General features: G+C 41.5%; 1 protein-coding gene and 1 long non-coding RNA gene across 3 annotated transcripts in view; one reads left to right on the top strand and one right to left on the bottom strand.

The window, feature by feature from the left end:
- The window catches only part of THSD4 (thrombospondin type 1 domain containing 4), a 583,467-nt gene that overhangs the window by 234,915 nt on the left and 324,269 nt on the right, over positions 1 to 24,283 (top strand). The window lies entirely within an intron of this gene.
- Positions 1,427 to 23,326, bottom strand: LOC141570632 (uncharacterized). 2 transcript variants are annotated; one of them, XR_012494857.2, is made up of 3 exons: positions 23,172 to 23,325; positions 16,896 to 17,110; positions 1,427 to 1,795 (listed from the first exon to the last, which is right to left on the bottom strand). It is a non-coding gene; the product is annotated as an uncharacterized LOC141570632 (long non-coding RNA). The 2 variants fall into 2 exon arrangements; XR_012494856.2 differs by lacking the exon at positions 1,427 to 1,795 and adding an exon at positions 8,325 to 12,898 and having other exon boundaries at positions 23,172 to 23,326.

Below are 24,283 nucleotides of genomic sequence, written 5' to 3'. Positions count from 1 at the left end.
CCTGCTGTGAACAAGTTTATAGCTCAAACCTGCCAGGCCTCCGAACTTTGTGATGGAGAGAAGTCATTCTTTAGAATGGTTGTGATCCCCTCCTTGCTTCCTTCTCAACCCCCTACACACATACACATCCCCCCACACTTCCACCCCTTTCTATCAGTGACTCCTCTGAAAGCCAACATAAAAGTAGCAGAACAGAAATTGTTCTACCACGTGCCACCAACACATAGACTCAGTTTTTCAAGGCTAGCCACATAAATGCACACAAGAAATTGTCTGCCTTGTGCAGTTGTTCAGGTTGTTCACTGCGCAGATTATTTCATTTAAGGGGCAGCATTTACATTGTAGGTATCGTTAGTATTTTGATTTTTTTCGTATTTTCATTGACCGTGTTCATTCTAAAGATGAGTGATTTGCATATTTACTGGTGGTTTTTCCTACCTATATCAATGCATAATGACAATTTTCTATCAGGTGGAAGTCAAGTAGAAAAGGAAGGGATGGTTTTACTACTTCTTGTAAAAGCACCTTGAAGGAGACTTGAGTCCCCACCAGATTAGAGAGACAGCACTTTGGCTGCTACATCACCAGCCATCATCCGTCAGGTGGAACTGATGTGGGATATTTCTGTGAGTGCCCGGATGGTGTCGCAAAACCGAAGAATGGAAACACGGACCAGGGAAAGGCGAGGAGTGGCAAAAGAGGATAGTTCATTAAGAGGAAAGGGTCACAGCTCTTGAGCGAGAGGGGATCCCATCTGGGTGCCCAGTGTCTAAGACAAAAGGCTCTTATTCTTATGTATTTTCTTGCCCGCTTGGAGAAGGGAGCTAGCGCCTTCTAATGGGATTTGTCTGTCAAATTTGTTCTGTTTGTCCATCCTGAAGGAATTAACGAAATAACCCATTTTTATCTATCAGATCTGCTCTGTGTGTCTGGCCAAAAAGGATTTATGAGATAACTTACTAACCTCAGGGTGCCGTTACATTTTGTCTTGGAGCAAAAGAGCCATTTCAGAACCTGGAGTTTCAGGATATGGCTGCCTTTGTTTATTCCACCAGGGACCTTCCTGTCTACCCAACAACATGCTAACTAACCTGTCTTAGAACCATTAGAATGGGTTCTGGTCGGTCCATTTCAACTTGATAAGCATTTATCGGATACAAGTACCTGTGGTGTGAGAGGATCTCTGTCCAGGATACAAGGATGAAAAAACGAAGTTCCATCAACCTCAAGAACCTCAGATCTAAGTGGGGTGCAAGCAGGAAAACAACGTAATGCAGTGACCATAGGGATAAAGTGCTGGAGGCCCGGGCTCAGCCCTCCCAAAACCACTGTTCCACTCCACTATGCCTTTTCTTTTAATGGAATGAACTTCAATGTTAGCCATAATTAATTTATCATTTTTAGTGGATCTTTTATTGTCGTGAGTCACTGCTTAATAAACCTAATCTCCTAGGCAAAGGAAGAGGTCATTTGTTTTAAACAAGTTGTTGAGATGAAAAGCTTTTTAAGGCTTCTACCCTTGGATTAGGCAGCTGTGGAGAGAGAGAGAAAGAGAGAGTTTTTCTTTAGCTTTTCTTATGTCCTCTTTCGTGTTCTTAATATTCAGATTCAGAGACGGGTTTCAGGGGGGTGCATTTGTAGCTGATGGTTCTGGAGGGTCAGGCTTGTTCATCTCTGCAGTTCTAAGTTCTCTTCCAGAATCACGGAGGAGGCCTTGGCTCTCTTGGCTCTGACTACTGTTTCCTAATAGTCAGGTGTTTGCATATCTTGTGTGTCCTTCATCAGCCCTCCACTCCTAAGAGGAAAACAAGATTAGCCCAGCTTTATTTCCTTGCCAACCTCCCACTCCTTCGAGTTTGCAGTCTTTGAGAGGCTACGGAGATGGCTTCTTTACTTGTCTGGCCTCTTTTTCCTCTGACCATCATACATAGTATGGGCGTGAGAGATCCTTCCAACCACCGTGCTGTACAGAGAAAGAGACAAAGCCCAGAAAGACGCTCAAGTTCATACTGTGAGTTCAACACCGGGAAGCAATAATTTATAAATACAACTTCCATTGGTTTACTTTGAAGAAATGAATGGAGACTAAACTGCAAAGAAAAGAGGAAAGTGATGCTGATGAAGAAACCAACGACAGAGAAGTCGTGGCCGCATCCAATACGCGGTTGTATTCCCTGGGCTGTTCGCCGAGTGGGTGTCTGGCCAGGGAACAGTGAAGGCCCACGGACAGAAAGCCAGAAACTTGGAGACAAGGAAACGGGAGACTGGCAAACGCAGCCGTGTCCTCACTGCCCACATGTGTATGGGTTTGTTTTTAAAATCAAAGATAAAACAAACAAACAAACAAACAAAAACAACAACAAAAAAGGGAGCTATTCAGTAGTTTGCCAGCCAAACAAAGGAGCTTGAGCTGTGAGCTGCTAAGATCCCAGCTCCAGGCAGTGCCAGCCTGAGGAAGACAGGAACCCTTGATCTCCAGGTAAACAATATTCAGATTCAGAGAAGGGTTCCAGGACTAACCCAAGGGTGTACAGTTATAAAGAGAGACTGCTGGGGACCTGCCCACACCGTCGAGAGGAGATGGAGCGGGGCTGGGTGGTGGGCTGAGTACTGCAAATACCACAGGGATAAAGACCGTTGGAGAAATAAGGGGAAAAGGCAGATGTTTGAAATAAAATGGCGATGCTTATAAACGAGAAAATGAAACTGCAACTTTGGCCTAGATTTATAGGAAAACAAAACTAACATTATCTGCCTTTAATGCAGACATCTAACTTTCCAGCAGATGGGGATGTTACCACGTGAAAGAGAAGTTTGACAGGTGAGACTGGCCCCAGACTCTCTTTTCTCCAGAACAGGATGGTTTTTCTTAGGAGTGAGACTCAGAACCCCTAAAATATGTAGACTCTGCTATTTAGGTAAATAACACTTTTTAAAAGAAAATGTAGGCGTGACCTAGGATCCTCATTCAGAGGGTAAGCTTTTTAAATGATGAAAGCCCTAGCCAGTTGTTTCCTCCTTGCTTTGGGAGAATTTGGCAAAAACCCTTTGTTTTCTAAGCTTTGTATTTGGAAACCATAGGCAGAAAAGGGTTCTATTTGCCTTAATCAACATTCATTTGCATTACAGTATTAGCTACTTTAGGAGTCAGGGTTTCAGGGACTTTTTGTTTCTGTTTTTGTTTTTTCCTGGACCCTAGAGGTTCCCTTGCTGCGATAGGCCTGGGGATCACACTGTTTTCACAGTTTGCTTGCTTTTTGTTTTAGGCTTCTGAGGACCTGGGCAGGATGCTTTTATCAAGTGTTTGAAGAATTGAATAGCTGTGTACTGGAAGCCAGCCGCTAAGCATAACTCATTAACATTAAAAAAAAACTTGCCTGAGTAGCTATAGAAAGATCCTTTTGACGCTAATGTTGTCTGGGTGATCTCAGGTGTTAGAGAAACATCTTCAGATCTGCTCAGGATACTGTGGTTGGTGATTATCTCCAAACCAAGAAAATGGTACCCATGAATCAGAGCTTGTTTAAGGGTTAGCTGTAGGTAGAAAGCACGCCTTAGGTGTAAATAGAATATTGTTTTAGCTCCCTAATGGCTTTTTCCTAATTGAGTTTTTAAAAAGAACTCAAAACTCATTCAAATACATTTCAAGAGAATTGTAATATGTTCTACTGTACTTTTAGATGTTAGTCTTAGAATAAATTCCAGGAGGGGGATGAATGGGTTAGTGGTTATGAATTATGTTGCCTGATACCTACATTGTTTTCCCCAAAGCACTGGACTAGTCATACGAATATACCATGTTCACCCTGAACTTGCTTTATGTGCAATCAGTAAAAAAAAAAGGAAAAACGCTTTTTTCGTTATAAGTATATATGGCAAAGGCTTAGAAGCAAATATTATGGTCTGTTCAGGGAATTTCAGGCGTGGAGCTCAGAATCCTGGTCAGCACAGTTTAGGAGAAGCATCTTGGAGATTTTCTCCTTAAGCCCAGAACCCCTGTTCCACATTCCTCTGAGTTCAAGCAAAGGTTACCCTCCCTTGGCCAGGGGACCCCTTGCTGCCTGCCAGCCAGGGATGTCTGGATAGTCTTTTGATCTTCTCTTTTTTTCTCAACCCAGAGCTATTTAATCCCTCCTGGGAACAGCAGAGGCATTTGTTATTTGGCCATCAACAGTTAACTGCTTTTGTGGTTTACACACATACACAGAAGACAAATCAAAATTGCACTCAGGATATCACACATTCTCAGTAAAACCTGAGACTTTAACAAGAACTTTACCTTGTTTCACATAAATCATCCCTTGAATTTGTCCAGAAAGAGGCAATCAATTTGCGTTTTAACACTCTTGAAGGCTCCTTACATCTCTGTCTTATAGCTGCTTGGTTGACTCCCCTTGGGTTCTCAGTGATTCATCAATTTGCTCACCAAACCCACATGGAGTACCCACTCTGAACCAGGTGCTTTGTAGCAGGAGATGCGGGTGAAGCAATGGAAATTTAGCCCCAGTGACAGGGAACACAGCAACCTTCGTGCATGCTGTATTGTTCTGGGGTCAGTAATGTCATTTTTGTTTGCAAAGGAAAGCTGAGTTTTCCATCTCCCAGAATGTGTGCCCTTCTGAAAGGTTTTCTGTTGTTCAGCTCATCCTGTATGCCCAGCAGAAGACAGAAAGCAAATCTCTGTAGGCCAGAGTGATCTGGTAGGAAATCGTCCCAATGACTGGAATTTGATCACCAATTTCAGTTATTGTATTGATTTGATTCTTTGGAATATACTGGGGGAAGGGCAGAGTTTTTGCTTTTATGATTTTTATGAATTCTGGAATATTGCCTCCATTTAAAAAAATATGGTAAAATACGCGTAACAAAATTTATCATCCTAACTATTTTTAAGTGTATAGTTCAGGGGTGTTAAGTACATTCACATTATCGTGCAACCAATCTGCAGAACTCTTTTCATCTTGAAAAACGGAAACACTGTACCCATTAAACAATAGCTTCTCATTTCCCTCTCCCCCAACCCCTAGCAATATTATTCTATTTCCTGTCTCTATGAATTTGACTTCTCTACCTCATACGAGTTCAGACAGTTAAGTTTGCAAACTTGCCACCATGCGCTTACATTAGCAGCACTGTACAAACAGCTCGGTAAGGTTTCATAACCTTGGTACATCAGTGTCTCACAGCTGTGTTTGACTCGATGTGTGGCGATGTCTTGCTGAGTGGCGTTCATTATTGTTGTTGCGTGTTGTTGTGTGCCGTCACGAGAATGTCTGATCTTGAATTTGCGTAATGAACAAATTTCTTGCTAGACTTGGCAAGAGTGGAAGTGAAATCAGGGACATGTTAGTCCAAGTTTATGGGGATAATGCCATGAAGAAAATGGCAGTGTACAAATGGATTAAACGTTTTTCTGAAGGGAGAGAACACGTCACAGATCAAGATACGTCAGGGAGGCTAGTAATGAGCAGAACTGACGAAACATTGCAAAAATTCATTGAATTGTGCGTCAAAATTGTCAGCTTACTGTGAGAAGCATAACAGACCAAGTAAACATCGATAGAGAAACAGTTATGAAAATCTTAACTGCAAATCTTGTCATGAGAAAGGTGTGTGCAAAAATGATCCCGAAGGAGCTCACCGATGAACAAAAGCAAAGGAAAGTTGAAGTTTGCCAAGACCTTTTGGAGAGGCAAGATGATGTTTTGGATTGTGTTATCACTGGTGGTGAAACATGGGTGTACCAATATGACTCTGAAACAAAACGTCAATGTGCACAATGGATGTCAGCCAATTCTCTACGACAAAAAAAATTCTGTCAGTCCAAATCAAGAGTCAAAACGATGTTGCTAACCTTTTTTGATATCAGAGGGATTATTCATTATGAATTTATAACAACTGACAAACAGTTAACCAAGTTTACTATTTGGAAGTGCTGAAAGGCTGTGTGAAAAAGTTAGATGAAAACGACCTGAACTTTTCACCAATAATTCATGGCTCTTGCATCACCACAATGCACCAGCTCACACGACACTGTCTGTGAGGGAGTTTTTAGCCAGTAAACAAATAACTGTATTGGAACACCCTCCCTACTCACCTGATCTGTCCCCCAGTGACTTCTTTCTTTACCCAAAGATAAAGGAAATATTGAAAGGAAGGCATTTTAATGAACATTGAGGACATCAAGTGTTACAATACGATGAGTTCTCTGATGGCCATTCCAGAAGAAGAGTTCCAAAATCGCTTTGACGGGTGGACAGGGTGCTCACATCAGTGCATAGCTTCCCAAGGGGAGTACTTCAAAGGCGACCATAGTGATATTCAGCAATGAGGTATGCAGCACTTTTTCTAGGATGAGTTCACGAACTTAATTGTCTGACCTCATATAGAGGATGCCAAAAACATGTATACACATTTTAAGAAAGGAAAAAACTGTATTAAAATTGTAATACTCAATATATACTGATAACAGAGGATGAATACAAGTCATATGTATACATTTTTTGGCACCCCCAGTATACAGTGTCTTTTTGTAACTGGCTTATGTCACACAGCATAATGTCCTCAAGCTTTATCCATGTTGCAGCCTGGATAAAAATGAATTTCCTTCATTTTTAAGGAAAACATATATACCACATTTTGTTTGTCCGTTCGTCTATAGATGGATACTTGGGTTGCTTCTACTTTTTGGCTCCATGTGGCTGTATTGTGACTAGTGCTGCTATGAACATGGGTGTACAAGTATCCCTTCAAGACCCTGCTTTCACTTCTTTTGGATATATACATGTATTCAGAAGTGGAATTGCTGGATCATATGGTAGTTCTATTTGTAATTTGTTAAGGACCTGCTAGACTGTTTTCAATAGCGACTGCACTATTTTACGTTGCCATCAGCAAGGATTCCAATTTCTTCAGTCCTCACCACCTGTTATTTTTCTTCTTTCTTTCTTTCTTTTTCTTTTTCTGTTTTTTGGGGGTTTTTTTTGTTTTGTTTTGTTTTGGTTTGGTTTTTTTTTTGGATAGTAGCTATCCTAATGGGTATGAGATGTTGGTTCCATTTTTAAAGGTGAAATAATAAAACAGAATGAACAATAATATCCTAAGCAATCCCTGTATTTTCATATAAAAGGATATAAATCAGGAAATGCTAACATTTTCCACTGTACACCTAGTATCAAAAACCAAACAGAATGGCCCCAATAGTATATAGGCCAAATGTGTAAGAGAGATTATATTACATTTCTTCTCTATTTGTTATCTACTCTGATTTTCACAGGATATCTCTTTTTGGTGAACCCTCTGTATGGCCTTAACTGGACAATAAAAGCAGGGGGTGATTAGAGAAGACTAAGGAGATGTGATCAAACAATACAGTGAATGTTTAAATTTAAAAAAAAAAAATAAATAAATGTATTACAGTAAAAGACACATTGCCATTAATCCCCCTCAAAATACTCCCCCTCACTTCAAACACACTTATCCCATTATTCTTGCCACTTTATGAAGCAGTTCTGGAAGTCCTCTTTCGTGAATGTCTTTAGTGTTGCTCTCATGGCTGCCTCAATGTCCTGAATCATTTTGACTTTGGGTAAGAGCCAGAAGTCACATGGTGCCAGATCCAATGAATAAGGTAGATGAGGACACACTGTAATTTTTTTTTTTTTTACAGAAATTGTCCCAGAAGGGATGTGTGACATAAAGTCTTTCCATGGTGATCAAAACATACAGTGAATGCTGCTGCCGAGGGCCATCCAATGGAAAGGCAGGGATCTTCAATATGGGTAGCAGCGCGTTGAACCTTAGTAACAGTGTGTGACAAGTTTCAACTTGTTCAGTGTAGTCAGTCAGGTATGAGCTACGGTTGAGAGGTGTGTTTTAAAGTGTGCCGTAAATCATCCTCCATCATGACAATGCTCCGTGTCACACATCACTTCTGGTATAGCAATTTCTATCAAATAAAAACATTACGATGTGTCCTCATCCACCTGATTCACCGGATCTGGCACTGTGTGACTTCTGGCTCTTCCCCAAAGTCAAAATGATTCAGGACATTGAGGCAGCCACAACAGCGCAACTAAAGATACTCATGAAAGAGGACGTCCAGAACTGATTCAGAAAGTGGCAAGAATGATGGGATACATGTGTTTGAAGCAAGGGGTAGTATTTTGAGGGGGATTAATGGCAATATGTCTTTTACTGTAATACGTTTTTTTTATTTAAACATTCACTGTATTTTCTGATCACCCCTCATACCAATATGGATAGAACTGTTGGACGATTTCTGCATTGCATGGGCAAGTTATGCAAAGTTCGACTTTCCTTTACATACGTCTACAGGATTAAATCCAGTTTTGCATCTTGTATCTTCCTGTGTCCACCCTGTCAAATAACCTTCCCCTGACCTCTAGCACTCTGAACCCACTGAAAAAGACTTTGAACGTCCTTGGTGTACACTTGTGCTTGCCCACTTTTCAGAGCTTTGCACTGAGGAGTTTACTATATTGGATTATCCAGGAATTTTTCTTGGTCCCTGACCTACATAGTACAGTGGAAGGGGAGTAGTAATAATTTGGATTAATCAGTGAAAAAGGTCACATCCTTTCCTCTCAAATATATTGGGCATTTAAAGAAAATTCTCTCTTTTCTCGCCCTCTCCCCCAATTTTTTACGTAATTATGGATGGTGAAGTCTATCCAAAGGAAACCAGAGCATCAGGATGTATTGCTGCATAGTCAAGGTCAAGTAAAGGACTGAATCTAGGAAAAGAGCCAATATCACAAAGGTTTACTAGCAATGGCTGTATACTGTTGGGAATGTGTATAGGGCACATTATCACATTCTGTCATCACACATTTTTCATTGAAGCTGAGCATGCTTGTGGTGGGAACTTTTGCTGAAAGAAAAGAGTAGTGAGTCCCTTACTAAGACCCGTGTTTGTCAGTGGATGACGGTTGAACTTCTGGATACTGTGGCCCTCAGAACACAGGAGACTCTCAGAAGAAGGAAGATTAAAACCATTCCTCTACACAGACCCAATAAGGAAATGAAACTTGCAGGTGGCTATTTGCAAAACCATAAAGAGGAAGAAAACAGAATAATGAGATCCCGAACAGCATTCCCAAGGTTTGGCTACTTAGCAGCTGGAGTCCTGAAGTGCAGCCAAAAGCCATGGAACCATTCTCCCTCCCCTTCTTCCAGACGTATTTTAACTTGGCCATGCTTCTGTGACAATTATCAAAGAAAATTAAAAGAACAGGCAGCTCAGAGGGCTTAGGGACATCCTAACATTAATTAGCTACCTCCAGGCAAGGGAATACTTTTAATAAAGCCTGGAGACTACTGGGTACTACCACCTAGCCCATCTTTTTACTGCCCTGGCTGCCACATTCTGATAACAGTAGATATTTCTATGCTGCAATTATTAGAAAGCTTCCAAGCGCAGACATTCCATACTTCCCTGGGCATGTTGTTCCAGGGAAGACGAAAGGAAGTGATCATCGATTTGGTACCTGTGCTTTTACAAACATTCTCTTATTTGATTCTGAGACAAGACTGTGAGAGAAGCATTGAAATACCCATTTTGACAGATAAGAAAAGCAAGTTTCATAGACATAATTTGTCCAATGACACAAGTTTAGTAAGTGGCAGGGCTCAGGTGCAAACTCAGTAAGTTCATGCAAAAACCATGCTCTTTCTCTGTGCCTTTATGCCTTTCAGTAGATTCACAAATGCCAGGCAATTTGTCTACAGGTCTAACCAGCATCTTTTCTGCTGCATTTCTTTGAATGCAGTTGCACTTTGAAGGTCTGAATGGGTCCTAAAGACCTTGGCTATGGAACCATAATGCTGGCAGCAGCAAGTTTTGCAAAATGGCTTTGAATCTCAGTGAGATTGAGAGGAAGGCTACACCTCATTTAACTCAATGGCCACCATCCAAATTGTCCCACAGTCAAGAAGTGGGATGCTTTTCATGCTGCTTCTGTACACATCCTTTGTTCTTCCTTTTTGTCTTTGCCCATCCTTTCCCCCAAATATCACAAAACATGGCTTCAGCTGGAGGTTTCAATTAGGTTCTGGCATGATGAGCTCATGCCCCGCTTTGTGTGGCCACCACAAGGACATCCTTCCCGGCGCTTCCTCTGAGGGGGAGCTGGGGCTGCTGAATTCCCTTTTCATGCTGCCACAAGGCAACCCACTTCTCATTTGTCCAAATCCTTGTTTGTCTTGGGGAAGTGAAATGCTTGCATTTGATTGTGATTGGGATAGATGGACGCCTTTTAAAGTCCCCTGGAGGAATGAAAGGCAAGCTTACTCAGGGGGATTATCCCCTGCATTGAGTCCAGTTGAATGTGGAGGGCTGCCTTCGTTTGGTAAATAGTGGTGGAGGGGCCCGCCCCCTGCCTTTTTCTCCTGCCGGTTGGGCATATTTGGACAGTACGTGCTCTGCCTGCAGAGAGGCCTGAAAAAAGTCTCTTAGCAGATAATTGGGGCCTGAAAGGGACAAATGAGGCTGGATGGTGAGTCTCTTCAGGGTCACAATTTCCACCTTAAGGTAAAGATGATCACTGTCCACACTTGCCATGTAAATCCAATGGGCTGCCATGCCAGAGTAAATTCACCAAGCCATCAAGGAGGAGAGGCTTGGTTCTGGGCTCTTGTAGAATCTCCGGGCAAAGGATGGAGTACAGCTGGTGGAATCAGCCACTTGCTAGGGTCCTTTGTGTCTGTCCCTGTGTTTATGCATGTGCAAATGGCCCCTGCTCTGTCTGGCTTGCTGTTTATTTTGTTTGGAAAGCTTCTGGCTGTCTGGGATTGTATCTGTTCATTCCCCTCTGTATAGAGGCATGTAAATGAGCTTGTTAATTCAACTGAGCAATTGATTAAGCTGTTTTTTAATGTGCTCAGCCGCTGTCCTGGGCCCCGCAGGAGGCATGAAAGAAGCCCCAGTGAGGTCTCTCTGTGCCTCGAGCAGCTCCAAGGTCCTTTCTAAGCCTCCTGTTCTTGGCTGTGAAGTTAGAAGATCAGACTAGCTGATTTCTAGGACTCTTCATGCTCTAAGGTTCTTGGATTGAGGTCATTGTGTTACCAGAGAACAAGGGTTCTTATATGGTTGCAGGAAGGCATTCCAGGACGTCCTGAATAAGCCATGCGAACAAAGCCAAGCAAGCATTGGATTTATTAAAAGAAAGGAAACAGTACATTCTCAAGATGGCATGACAGTGGGCAGGCCTAGAAGAGCAACTGCACCAAAGAACAAAGAGGCTTAGGATTTTATTCGAATGAGGGCGCGAAATATTCAGGGGTGTTGTCGCAGCGTTCCCAGGGTGAGTCTTTGCTGACTACTACTTCCCATGGGGAGGTGGGATTCCCTGTTCTTACTTGGAACCTTGTGGGAACTGTCATAGTGACACATGGGCTGGAGATTTTTCTTGGCTGCTCTAATAACATTATAATCCATTACAATTAGCCGCATAGCCACACCTTTTCTTAAGAATGATCTCACCTCCTCTCCTTCCTATGTTTCCCCACACTTCCTCCTTCCTTCGTACCCCGTCTCTCCCTGTGGTCCTGTTCTTTCTGCCTATGGTAACAATTGGAGACAAAAAGATATCAAGCCAGCTAAAAAATAAAACCTATTGTGATTAAGAATACAAATGAGTTATGTAGAAAAATGTGTTCTTTGGTTGTATCAGAATAATGTTGCTAGCAAATAAAATAATGCCCAGTTACATGTCAACTTCACATAAACAGATAATTTTTTGGTGTAAGTACATCCCATGTAATATACATTGTACATCTGAAAATTTTAACTGGGCTTCCTGCATTTTATCTGGCAGCCCCAGTCCTGAGAGATCATGAGACCTGTGACTCACAGAAGTGCCACCTATCCAGGCGTGCTCCTTTCTAGGATGTCTTGCTCTGCTCGCCAGCCACACTGGCCACCTTTCCACTCCTCCTGATGCAGGGCTTTGCACAGGCCTCTCCCACTGCTTGGGATGCTTCCTTCTTAGCCCCTCCCTCATAGCACTAACTCATCCTTCAGATTTCAGTTCAAAAGTCACTTCCTCAGTGAAACCCTTCCTGATACCCTAGAATGAGTCGATGTCTCTGTTCCGTATTCCTGGGGCGACTGCCTTCACAGCACATGCCCCAATTTTTAATGTTTGTATATTTCACAAACATATGCTGACGTGAGGTTTGTGTCCGTAGGCATTCTGGATATTCTGGATAGGTGTACCAAAGAAGTAGAGCTACAGAGGTGAGAATGCCCGCGGTGTTTCCAGAGCAGTGAAGAGAGCAGTTGAGTAGTTGGTTTAAGACCCAATAGTAGAGAACAATGTCCTTGAAACCATCTGAGGATAGATGTTCTGAGGCCAGTGAAGAACTCGGATGGCTGTGAGACGATGACGGAAGTCATTCTCCACTGGGTTTTGTTAAATCCCAAAAGGGGCCGCCGTGTCCGAGAGCCCTCCGTGGGGCTGCTAAGGACCACTGTCTGAGGATGGCAGAGGGCATCAAGTCGGAAATACACAGTGAGCTCTGCTGCGTCCCAGACGCACAGCGTGTGCCGAGCACGAGCAGGCCACACACTCAGGAGAGACACAGGCAATGCCCACTCTTTCTGTTCCATCTTATCCTGCAGTCAAGTTGAGACAAGGTGACCTAGGGTTCCTTAAAGCCTTGCCCTGATTTCTGAGAACTTTTCATATGAAAAAGTTTCTTACCTGAAGCCATCAAAACTTTCTTCCTACTGAAACCTTCTTCTTCCAGTGTCTTACCATGTCTGCTCTTCCAAGTTTAGAAGCGAGATTAGTGCCTTTGTTGGAACCACCACTGTGTTTTCAGGTCTGTGGACTTGCTGCTTCGGCCCACGTATTCATGCAGTAACATTTTCCACCTGTGGACCAGCCAGAATTGTGTTCTGATTCCTGTTGATTACTCTGGCCTGCTGCCCACAGACTGCAAGACACATGTCTACACACACACAATTGTATATACACATACATGCAGGTATATACTTACACATAATACACACACAATAATAAACACGTATATGCACATGCACATAACACATACATATATGCACATGCATATATACACACATGCATTCCTACATGTACAAGGACACGTGTACACATAATACATGCATGTATACATATGCACACATGCATACATTTATATATACGTATATGTATATTTAAGTAAGATGATAATAGCAGGAGATGGGAAGTAAAACCACCCTTGTCTGGCTATTGCCTGCGGAGGTGATACTATCCCCTCTGCCTCTGAGTTTCCCTGGCTTCTGAGACTTTGGCTTGACATGGCGTTTGTGCCAGAGTTCCCGTCACCGACTTCCTTCTCAGAGCTCTCAACAGCCTGTCCTTGACAAGAAGAACCCCAGCCACATTGTTTTTCTGGAGGATGTGTATACATTCCATATTTTAATATGTCCATATTTGCTCGGAGAGAGATATATTTTCCCAAGCCATGAGAAACTGGTTAAGCCTCCCGCTTCTCTTGAAGCTGTCAAGCTGCTTTCCTGACAGTTAGCCAAACTGGCTTTCTACCGGCTGAACCCCCTTCAAACTCTTATTTTTTATTAAATGTAACATTGTAAGATGTAACACTACATGTCACACAGCTTGAATAGTTTTGAACAGCATGGTGTTTTTTCCACAATGGTATTTGTTTTCAGTCACTTTTTCCAACTTTAGATTTACTGTGTATGACATGAGAGTAAAAAGAAAACATTTCAGAAAAAGGCTGGGTAACTTGAACAAAGTTGGCTTAGCCAATTCCCATGGAGCTCCGTGTCTAGAAACTTTCTCCAAATGGGAAACTACTGCTGTTCCATGTTCTGCTCTCCAGAAGGGTACAAAGAATGCAAGCCGTGGTGCTTCACAGAACTCTAGACAGGTCTCTGCATTCTCTCCACAAGCACGTCGGTCTTGCATGACCTGGGCTACTGGTCTACTTCTGCAGCCTCACCTCCTAGCATCTCCCCTCGCTCTCTGCTTGCGCCATGGAGAATGTCTCTCAGGTCCTTGATGGGCACGTGCCTGGCCTTTGGGTGTGGTCTTTGGTACCCCTCGGCCTTCAGTGCTCTTCTCTCCTCCCCTCCCTCTCACATGGTAAACTCCTACTTATCCTTCACGGTTACAATCTCACATTTCTTTGTGTGGATACTTAATGAATTCCTGCCTTTCCCATGGGATTGCAGCTACACAAGGTCGAGGACCTGGTCTCTTTTTCTTATCATTTCCTTAATACTTACGGTAGTACCTGGAATAAGGCCAGACTCTCAATACATATTTGCTGAGTAAATGAATTCATAAAATAAATGAATTCTGGTTGCTTCATGAGGGCAGAGCCTCTGTCTTATTAACTTGCTTAAACCTAGATTCTGGCACAGTGCCTGGCACACAATAGGTGCCTAATAAATGTTCATTGGATGAGTAAACAAGCATTGCTTCCTATGTGGCACCATGCCAAGTACTGTCCTTGACTTCAAGGAAGTGAGTTTCTACTTAGAGCAGTATTATGTACTCGGATGAAATAATTCAGTGTTCAGTAGGGCACCAAGAATAAGACTTGGCTTCTGAGTCAAACCTGGATTTGAATCCTGTTGACACTACCACTTTCTAGCGGTGTGGCTTTTAGCAAGTTAATTAACCTCTCTGAGGCTTGGGTTCCTCCTCTGTAACATGGGATAATAATAATCTCTATTTCGCTGAGTTGTAAAGATAATATGGCATAATACCTATGCAGTGTCACACACAGCTCTCAGTACAGGGCAAGCACTCTAGCTTGTTAGGTGTCATTGTTCATTTAGGAAATCCCTATGCATCTTAAGTGTGGTAAGGTCACTGACAGACAACATGACTCCAGGCAAGTCTTTACATTTTTCTAAGCTTCAACTTTGTACTATGTGAAATGAGAGAATTAGGTAATGAAACATTTCTAACATCAAACAAACACATTTTCTACACCAAGCAATTCTCCGGGTCTCGGTGGACACCCACTGGTGTCCTACAGTTTAATTCAATTCTGACACTAACTACCTGGAGTTAGAGCAGACCCTGCAGCTTAGTCCCACAGGACCACCCCTCAGTTCAGACACCAATCGCAAGTAATGGGTCCCCAAGTAACCCACACTTCTGTCCAACTTGGCTACATATCAGAGGTCCCCACAAGGTGCCCAATAATTGGCTAGAATGGCTCCTAAAACTTGCGGAAGCAGTTTACTTACTATTATCAGTTTACTGTAAAGGAATAAATAGCCAGATGGAACAAATGCATAGGGCAAGGTATAGGGGAAGGGGCGCCTCCATGCCCTCTGTGGGCACGCTACGGCAGAGAGTAGGTGCTCGATAAACAGTAAACACATAAATATTGTAAAAGGTGCGAATATGTTAGGCAGCCAAATCTCAATGTAGACGCTAAAGAAAGAGAAGTTCCTTTTCCCTCTGCTTTCTGAACACGGTGTACCGTACTGACCACTCAGAAGAGAACTTCCTCTTTGCAAGGCCTCTGGATGGGTGTAGTCTTTACTGGCTATCTTGCATGGATAACACTGGAACCTTTTATTTAGTTAGCGGAACACCATGCTGTCTGTCAGTTTTGGCAGTGCATTTCCAGAGTGTCCACTACGGGTCTGATTGCCGGGTAGGTAGGTCTCCTTTCTCCATCCTAGTTCAGTAGTATTGATTAGAGCAGTGGTTCAAAAAGTGGGGTTCCTGGGGCGTCACCCAGGAACTTGTTGAAAATGCAGATTCAGGGGATCCTGAAAATGCAGATCCACCCCAGACCGAATGAATCAGACTCCCCAGGAGTGGTCACCATCGAGCTGTGTTTTCACAAGACCTCTGGGTGATTGTGAGTGCACGAAAAGTTTGAGAACCACGGCATTACAGGGCCCCAGACTAAACCTGTGTTTAAGTGTGAGACGTGCTAAGAGGAATTGAACGTCTGGGGAACATGGAGCCAATGATTTTTCGGGATTTAAAAAAAGACGTTTTTGTTCAAGGTTTCTGACCCAAATCCCCAGCCTGTTCAGACTGTCCGTTAAGTAAGATTCAGCAAGGTGCTGCATGTGAACTTCTAAAATTTTAATTACATAGTTGCAAGTATAGGACTGAAGGTTAGGGATATTAGGCGATTGATAAACTGTATGTTTTTGCAATTAAGGTTTAATAATGGAATGTGCCCAAAACAATTTCCTTTTCAGAACAGGCGGAGCTAAGAATTAGACTGTCTCACCCTTCTGACTTTTTCAGAACAGTTTTCTAATTCCAGAGAAGAGGCTGGGCTCTTAGAAGCACTCTCCTCATCTTACTTTCCATAACTTTGTCCTGGAAAATGCAGTCTAGGGGAATGCAGTTTAAACAGTAATCATCCGCGTCTAGTCCAGAATTTGGAGTCCGAGGGCAGGCAGCCCCTTTGTCATAAACAGGCGGTCCGCGGCGGTCACGCCCGCGCTGTGCAGGCTCTGCTGCCCCGGGTTCTTCACCCCGACCGAAGGCTGCGAACTCCACGTCCACGGCTGGGGCTTTGAGCAACCCCCTTTTAGTGTTATTTACACCCTGCATGTACACTTAAGACTTTGCATCCACATGTTTCTAATTCGTTTACACTTCACTCATCAACGTGCTTTGGGTAAGCAGCCTGCCACGTCTGAGTTTTATGAGCTGCGTTTACGAGGTTGCTTTTCTTGAACTGGGATATCGTATATTCTACCAAAAACATGGAACTTGAGCCTGGGAAATGAGGGCTTCGGTGCTAAACTTGGAGTGAACCTGTGAAGTTTGAATGGATCCGAAACTAAGCACAGATGTTATCCATTCTCCAAGAATAGCCTCGTGTATTTATTCACAGACTCGCCTCCGTTTGCTTACCTGAGACTTTCTCCCGACTTAGATGAGGAGGGAGAAAGCGCAATTGTCGGCAAAGCTTGAAGCTCTTTTCCTGCCACGTTTGGCTCCTTCCATCCTTCTGGGAGTCTCCCTCTTGCTTACTAAGAGCTCATGCAAACGAGGTGGTAGCAAAACTGGCTAAAATCTAGAACCTCCACACTTCAGCAGCATTTTGCTCCCCCACTTACGCAAAGTTCCTGAAAAGACAAGGAGTTTTACAGTTTTGTGTTAATTTTGAATAGAAATGGGAGGGACCGACCATTAATAATAACTGTGCAGAAGGATTCTGTTTCTGAGAACCTGAATTGTTGGAGTTATTGCGTTCTTTTTAAAATTAATTTTTATTATTTAACCCAAGTTTTGCATACATGCATTTTACAGTCAAAGAGTTCTACAGACTTTGCCCCCACACCAGCATTTCTTACTCCCTATTTTAACTGTTGTTTTGATATTCAGCTTCTTATCACTAAATAATGCTTACATTGTTACACCTGGATTCTTCAGTTTCAAGTATTTTCTGTTGAAAATGAGGATGTAGCCCTCTTGTCTCATTCTCTCTCTTCACCTCACCACACGTGGGCTCTTCCCATCCCCCACCCTCTTATCATAATTATGTTGTAATTTCAGTTCGATTAATAACGGTTGCTTACATGCGGACCATGGGCACAGTCTTCATAGCAGAGCCGTAAAGTGTACTAGGTTGGTTAGCTCTCTAGGGCATCCATCCTGAGGTAGAGATTTGTGCCCAGTGTTTATCGGAGAGTGAACCTAGAATAGTGTGAGATGCAGGATTGGAGAGAGGGAGAAGTTGGGCTGGGACAGTCACACAAAAGTCGCACCCCGTCCCACTGGAAGCTCTGAGCTGGGATAAGCCCTGCAGAGTTACCCAAAATTCAGCCTGGGTGGGCCTTTGTATTACCACATGGACTGGTCACTGGATGGTGTCTATCTCTGGGGAGGAGGTTCAGCCTTGGTTGAAGGGCTCCCTTAGGCTGATGGCAAGTTCCAGAAAGACACAGCTATCAGCTACCAGCAGGCAACACTCCCAACTAATGGATGATCATGTTTAATAATCTGGACATTACACTGTAGTATCCACTCCATATACTGTGATTACTGTTCTTTTCCTGAATTCCATTTTTTCCTTTCTTGTTACTAAATACCTTTTGTTTTCGATATGTCTTCTTTTTTACGTACTTCACACTTACGCAACCCCAAGCTCTCTAAATTGTGCAAATCTATCAATAACTCGATATCTCTATATCTTATCATCACAATATCCTAAAATTGATTACGTATTTTATTCGTTTCATTTCCTGGAAGAAATGTCTCCTAAAACCTTCGTACCTGCTCCAGTCTTTCCCTAGGGCACATCTGTCTTATCAGGGGCTCTTTTCATCCTAGTCCTAAGCACTCTCTCTGCTTCTCTCTTGGGTTACATCTTTGATTTCCTGGATCCCACACATTATACTTTCTGCATTGTGATGATAGAATACATCCTCCAGCAAGTGTACATGAGAGGTAAATGGTTTGAGAATTTAATTTCTGAAAATGCCTTTATTTTTTCATAAGTGTTGAGTATTCGACTAAATACAATATTAATTCTAATTTGGAAATACTTTCCCTCAAAAGTTATGGGGCATTGCTGTTATCTTCTAGTTTTCAGAGTAATTGTTGAGAAATCCAGTACCATTTTGTTTGTTTCCTCCCTGGTAACCTGTGTTATCTTTTCTTTGTTCCAAGTGTCTTGAAGTTTCACGGTCACGTGCCTTGGTGTTGTTCATTATTATCCATTTGTCAGGAGACTTCCCCATAGGTCCCCTGCGCTCCTACATGTCTTGTGGAGTATGCAGAGAATGCAAGACCCTGACCACTTTTCAACTAGGGCCTTTCTCAGGGTTGTGTTTGCAGTGAGCAACCTTGAGGGGTGAAACACATTTCTGTCCAGGACAAAGAGCAGGGCTCCTTTTTGCTTCCCATAAAAGCAATGGGTTCCTCAAGCTCAGTGCTCCTGAGCTGCCACACAAATCCACTAGTGTGCAGCTTCCACTGGGCTCCTGCACGTTGCCCCCAGGGAACCCTGGGGCAAGGGGTATTGACACAAACACACTGATGCCCGTTCTGCTTGCTCTTCCTTGAGCAATGAAGTCCTTTATCTCTGACTGAGGAGTCTTGTGTCTTCTGTCTGTATCCACAAAACAGTAACAGGCTAACTTATTAATTATAAGGAGGGTAAAATCAAATCCCACGCCTAACCCCATTGTCCTGGGCACTTTCTGGGATCCTTCAATCTGGAAACAGAAATGTTCTTGAGTTATTTATTTGATGATTTCCTGGGGATCCAGGAAACTAACTCCTGCTGCTTTTCTTTTTAAATAACAGATTTATTGAGATAAAATTCACATACCATGAAAACCACCAATTTAAATAGTTCAGTTTAGTGGTTTTAGTATATTTAGAAAGTTGTGCAACCATCACCACTACATAATTTCGAACATTTTCATCACTCCAAGAAGAAAATAAGTACCCATTAGCAGTCACTCCACATTCTTCTCGGCTTCCTCCAGCCCCTGGCAGCCACTCATCTACTTTCTATTGCTATAGATTTGTCTATTCTGGACATTAAATATAATTATAAAATATGTGGTTTTTGTGACTGGTTTCTTTCACTTAGCATAATGTTTTCAGGATTTATCTATGTCATAGCATGTATCAGTATTTCACAATTGTTATCTTTGAATAATATTCCATATATTGATGTTACATATTTTGTTTATCCATTAATTCATTGAAGGACATTGGGATTATTTCTACTTTTTAGCTATTATGAATAATGCTATGAATAGTTATGTTCAATTTGAATATGTACAATATGAACATGAAGACGCATGTGTTCATTTCTCATAGGTATATATACCGAGAAGTAGAATTTTTGGGTGATATGGTACCTTTATCTTTGATGTTCTGAAGAACTGCCAAATGCATTCCAAGGAAGCTGTTCCATTTTACAGTCCTATCAGCGTTGTACAAGAATTCTGATTTCTCTACATCCTTGCCAACACTTATTATTATTATTTTAGCCACCTTGGAGTATGAAGTGGTTTTGATTTTTATTTTGCTAATGATTTATAGCTCATTGTGATTTTGATTTGTATTTCTCTAATAACTGACTATATTGAGCATCTTTTCATGTACTTATTATCCATTTGTATATCTTCCTTAGAGAAATATATATTTGGATTCTTTGTCTAGTTTTAATTGGGTTATCTTTTTATTGTTGAGTTATAAAAGTGTTTCATAGATTCTAGATACAAGTCCATTATCTGATATATGATTTGACAAAATTTTGTCTCATTCAATGGGCTGTCATTTCATTTTCTCAATGGAGTTTTACGATGAACTTCAATTGGTTTATTTTTTTCTTTTGTCACTTGTGCTTTTGTTATATCATCTAAGAAACCACTGACTAAGTCAAGATCTTGAAGATTTATACCTGTTTTGCTCTGAGAATTTTATAGTTTTAGCTTTTACATTTAGGTTGATGATCATTTTGAATTAATTTTTCTATATGGCGTGAGATAGAGGATTAACTTCATTCTTTTGCAAGTAGATATGCAAAGTTATCCCAACACCGTTTGTTACAAAGACAATTTTTCCACCACAGTTGGAAAAATTGAGAGTCCCGCAATTGTTTTGGCACCCTCATCACAATCAGTGGACAAAAAATATAAGGGTTTATTTCTGGACTCTCAATTCTATTCCACTGCTCTATATATCTAACTTTAGGATAATATCACACTGTCTTCATTAAAATCAGAAAATATGAGTCCTCCAGCTTTGATTTTCTTTTTCAAGGTCGTTCTGGCTATCCTTGGCCCCTTGCAGTGCAATACAAATTTTAAGATCAGCTTGTCAATTTCTACCAAAAAAGTCAGCTGGTATTTTGATTGGGATTGCTTGAATCTGAAAATCAGTTTGGGGACTATTGCCATCTTAACAATATTAAGTCTGTTGATTCATTAACATGGATAGCATTCCATTTATTTAGATCTTCCTTAATTTCTTTCAACAATGTATGACAGTTTTAGTGTCTAAGTTTTATACTTTTTTTTTGTTTAATTTATTCCTAAGTATTTTATCCTTTTTGATGGAACTGTGTTCTTAATTTCATTTTCAGATTGCTCATTGATAGTGTATAGAAATAAAATTGGGTTTTGTATATTGATCTTGTATCCTGTAACTCTGATTAACTTGCTTATTATTAGTTCAAGTAATTTTTGGTGCATTTTTTTTTTTTTTTTTTTGGATTTTCTATATACAAGATCATGTCCTCTAGAAATACAGGTAGTTTTACTTATTTCTTTTTAATCTGAATACTTTCTCTTTTTCTTGACTTATCTCTCAGGATAGAAGTCCTTTTTATTTCCGTAAAATCAGTAGTAATGTCTCCTCTTTATTCTTGGTTTCAGTATTTTAAGTCTTCTCTTCTTTATTTTTGGTCAGTCTGTATAAAAGTTTCTCAATTTTATTGATCTTTTCAGATAACCAACATTGGGGTTCATTGATTTTCTCTATTGTCGCTCCCTTTTCTGTTTAATTTATTTACATCCTTCATTCCATTGGCTTTGGGTTTAGTTTTTTTAGCTCTTTTTCCCCCCAGTTCTTAAGGTAGGATATTAAGTTGTTGATTTGAGATGTTTTTTTTCACAAGATGTTTACCACTATAAATTTCCCACTAAGCACTGCTATAAGTGTATCTCATAAGTTTGTTGTTGTTTTTTAATTTTTATGACTCTCAAAGTATTTTCTGGTTTTCCATGTGCTTTTTTTCTTGATCAGTTGTTTAGAAGTGTGTTTTTAATTTCCACATGTTTTTGAAATTCCCAAATTTATTTTTGTTATTAATTCCTAATTTTATTCCATTGAGGTCAGTGAACTTAAAATTTGTATGATTTCAGTCCATTAAAATATATTGAGGCTTGTTTTATGACCTAACATTTGTTCCTTTCTGGAAAGTGTTTCATGTACACTTGAGAAGAATATGAATTCTGTTACTGTTGGGTGGTGTGTTTTATTATTATTATTATTATTCACATTATCAAATTATTATTATTATTGAATTGTTCTCATTTAGATTCTGCCAAGTTTACCTTCCTGTATTTTGGGACTCTGTTGGCTTCCTGATGGATTGACCCTTTATCATTATAAAATGCTTTTATTTGTCTTTAACAATGATTTTTGACTTAAAGTCTATTTTGTCTATTATTAGTATAATCACTTCAGTTGTCTTTTGCTAATGTTCTCATTGCTTTTATAAAGGAGTTCATTTTCAGAGGCTTTAGCCAACCATTCTGGAAAGTGGAACCTCTAACTGCTTCTTAAACACCCTTACAGACAATTTCTCTGTTTATAGGACTCATTCTTCTTTATTTCCAAAGTTACCATTTGGAAATGCTATGATATAGGTAGATTTGTTGCTTTAATTCCCGTTTTGGATCAGTTTGCTTGGGTCTGCTAAGTCATTACCATGGGTCTTTCTGCTTTCCACCCTCCAAAATTTTGTAACTATTAATTCCTTTTCTATTTTCTTTGTTTTTTTACACTAGCAAAAGTGTCTTTACACATATTAATGGCTTTTCCAAAGGAACAAAGCTCAATGAGTGGTTTAAATATTTAACTTTATTTGAGGGTTAACCCTTTAACTGTTAGCTGCTTTATTCTAACTAGCCAGAATTTTCTTGTATATTCTCCAACATTTCTTTTTTTTTAGTTATCAGAGGGCTTTCTTACTATCAGGGATCCAAATACCTGGCAATATCCTAAATTTAATTCAAGATAGTGCTTATGTTAAATTTAAATTTAGACGTGGAACTTAAACATCCTTAATTCAAAATAAGAATGGTCAGCTGCTTCCAAGTCTGTTCACTACTTGATTTTCCTCGGAGCAGTGGTTCCCAAACATGACTGTACCCTGGAATCACCTGCAGGGCTTGTTAAAATACAGGCTGCCCAGCTCCATCCTCAGAGTCACTGACTTAGGAGTTGGAGGTCAGGCCCAAGAATTTGCATTTTCAACACGTTCCCAGGTGATGGGGATGCTTCTGGTCCTGGGACCGCACTGGGAATCACTGCCTGAGTGTGTGGGAGGTAAAGGTGTCCCCATTGCGCGTGGGGAGGACATTTAGGAAGCAGCTGAGAACAGAGAAGGAGAGGAATAAGAGGGAGATAAACAGGAAGTAGAAGGATGTACCCACTTACTCTTATCCAATTGCATCCACCTCGTGGCCACTCCTCTGTTGTCTCCATGACAAAATCATGACAAAATCAGCTTAGAGAAGCAGCTCTTGGCATCAGAATTGTAATTCTGTTCAAAGACAATAAAAGGAGTGAAGTAACTCTCGATGAAAAATCTTAAACTGAAGGCCCGGAAATGTATTTTTATGTGAAATTTTAAAGTGGTTGGGGAGTATGTGCAGAGTCTGCAGACGTCAGTCCTTATGTAATTTTATGAGAAGCACTAGGTTGAGTGTTGCTAAGGCACCAGGAGCTAGGCAGTTTTGTTGGGAAGGTACTTGTCCACAGGCTGACATTATCTCCCAAGATCCCCCTTTTCCCTTGTTGCAAGTCTGAAGTCAGGGACACTGTCTAAGCCACACAGGCAGAGGCTCAGACCTAGTGGCCGGTTTAGGCCACAGGAAGGAAGAGCCCAGACTTAATGCCATTCCTCTGGGTTATTTTCATGTGTCCATTTGGAGATTCTCCCATAATTACCTCAGTTTTGGCCATGTTATTTTGTTCTTAGAAGGTTCTTTGGGGGCTGGCCCGATGGCTCAGGTGGTTAGAGCTCCATGCTCTTAATGCCCAGGTCACTGGTTCAATTCCCACGTGGGCCAGTGAGCTGCGCCCTTTACAACTAAGACTGTGAACAACAGCTCTCCCTGGAGCTGGGCTGCTGTGAGCAGCCAGAGGTTGGCATGAGCTGCCACGGGCTGCTGAGTGCTGCCGTGGGCTATCGTGTGTTGCTATGAGCGGCCGGTGGCCAGTGTGAGTGGCCGGCAGCCAGTGTGATCCGCCGGCAGCCAGTGAGAGCTGCCGTGAACTACTGTGAGCAGCTAACCGACGACTGGCGACCGTCTGCCTCAGCTGGGGGCAGTGCAAGGCTCACAATACCAGCAGGGGCCAGGGAGCTGTGTCCTACACAACTAGACTGAGAAACAACAGCTTGAACCAGTGTGTGGGGGGGGAGGCAGAAGAAAGGGGGAGAAAAAAAAAAGAAAGTTCTTCGGTAGTATGATCACAGATATTGAGAAATAAAGTGGTGACTGCAAAGGATAGAGTTGGTTGGGAGGAAGCCAAGAGAAATGAGAACT

The sequence above is a fragment of the Rhinolophus sinicus genome, chromosome 3 (genome assembly GCF_057876585.1).
Source record: "Rhinolophus sinicus isolate RSI-liver-muscle chromosome 3, RSI-T2T, whole genome shotgun sequence".
Lineage (NCBI taxonomy): Eukaryota > Metazoa > Chordata > Mammalia > Chiroptera > Rhinolophidae > Rhinolophus > Rhinolophus sinicus.
Note: the sequence above shows the minus strand (reverse complement) of the source record. Positions and strands in the feature narration are given on the sequence as shown.